Genomic DNA, 2,027 nt, shown 5'->3' on the forward strand with positions numbered 1-2,027 from the left:
CTGTGTAATCACCAGTTTCTAAAACTAAGGTATTTTTCTTGTTAATGATTATAAGGTAAAAGGACACGTGGGCCATGCAAGCTGTGCAGCAAGGGAATGTCAAGGGGTGAGGCCTAAGCAAAATGGTTATGCTGATTCAAAATGTTTATGTTATATTTTAAATTGCTAAGGTTCCCGCCTTTCAAGTTGTAAATTACCAATAGCTATCTCTGGGAAAACAGTTCTGTCCTTGGCTAATGATTAGAGGGTAAAGTGAACTGCTAGAAAAAAGATGACAAAGCTAAGCAATGGTAAAATGGCTGCTCTTTGGCTATATTGAATCTACCTTGGTCCTTTCAATGAGGTATTATTATTATTATTTTCTTGAGTCACAGTCTTACATTTTTTGCCCATGCTGGAGTGCAGTGCAGGCTCGACCTGCTGGGCTCAGGTGATCCTTCTGCCTCAGCCTTCCAAGTAGCTGGAACCACAGGCATGCACCACCACACCCAGCTAATTTATTTATTTTTAATTTTTTTAATTTTAATTTTTATTGTGGAGATGTTGCCCGGGCTGGTTTCAAACCCCAGGGCTCAGGAAATTCTCTTGCCTTCACCTCCCAATTTGTAGTTATAACACAACAAGTGCTGGGATTACAGGCATGGGCCACCTTGCCAGGTTGATATTTTAAGCAACTGTTTGTATGTGGAATGCTAAAGGGCTACAAAACCAGGAGGGGGTTCATTCCTGTTGCCCTTTGGTATCCATCCCATTTAAAATATCTATTGAATTGCTTCAACAAGATCTCTGCATAACAAAGACCTTTTCTTAGCCCAGAACTGCCTGATTGCCTCTTCCCACTGCTCCCAAGTCTTTAAAAAAAAATCTTCACAGTGAGTGGCTCAAGGGCCCTGTGGAGAGTAATGAGGATTCCCAGTTCTAGAGAGTCCTGCCATCCAGAGTAGCAGCCAGTAAGGCTGCAATTTGAAGATATCCCTTGTGTGAACATGCAAAATAAGTAGTCAGAGTACAAGGGAGATTAAGGAAATGGTCACTAGTTACAAAGGGATAATGGGGATAAGGAACCAGACAAGCACAGAAGTTCAGTTGGGATGTAAGGAATTAATCTGGACAATTACAATCTGATTATTGTAAGTTTTCCTGTGGCTAGTACTACCTCCAGAATTTCTTAAGGAGTTACTTAAAATATCTCCTTATAGGATAAAGAATTGTATCACCTCTCCCCCACCCCCAATTCCTTAGAAGCTGGAGAAGTTGCTCTAAGCCCAACGAAGCCCAAATCTTTCCTGAAATGTTGAAAACCATTGTCATGAGTAGTAGAATTGGTAGTCATGGTGAGTGGTAGAGATGTAGATGGACTAGTGAATCAGCAGTGCAGTTGTTATAGTTCAAGTAAATGCTTGGCTGCTAACGCTTGACTGCTGTCTCTGAATGCCAATAGAGAGGCAGGGAACTGGCAGAAATAAGTTTGTTTTTGAATTTAAATTCAGGGAGCAGAACCTGGTTCCTGGCCTTTCTGAAACAGGTCTGCTGGTCCTTTAGGTTTCACAGTATTTTTTTGTGGGGTTTTTTTTGAGTCAGAGTCTCACTCTGTCACCTAGGCTGGAGTGCAGTGGCACGATCATGGCCACCACTGGGCCTGCTGGGCTCAGGTGATCCTTCTACTTTAGCCTTCCAAGTAGCTGAAACTACAGGTGTGTACCACCATGCCCAGCTAATTTTTTTGATTTATTATAAAGATGAAGTCTCACCATGTTGCCCAGGCTGGTCTCGAACCTGTGGGCTCAGGCAATCCTCTCACCTCAGCCTCCCAAAGTGCTGGGATTATAGGCGTGAGCCACCATACCTGACTTTCAGTTCATTTTTATAAGTTTAGGATTGCTGTTATCTATATGTTGACTACATGACTGACAGAGCATTGTACAGAACTCAAGTTACAGCCACATTTTGCTAACAGTAACATTTATGGTTCTCATTTCCTAGTGTCAGCTACTAAAAGGTAGCACACAGTGATATCAGTAACACCA

Source organism: Carlito syrichta, unplaced genomic scaffold (assembly GCF_000164805.1).
Source record: "Carlito syrichta isolate Samal-C Ts95f unplaced genomic scaffold, Tarsius_syrichta-2.0.1 Scaffold308825, whole genome shotgun sequence".
NCBI lineage: Eukaryota > Metazoa > Chordata > Mammalia > Primates > Tarsiidae > Carlito > Carlito syrichta.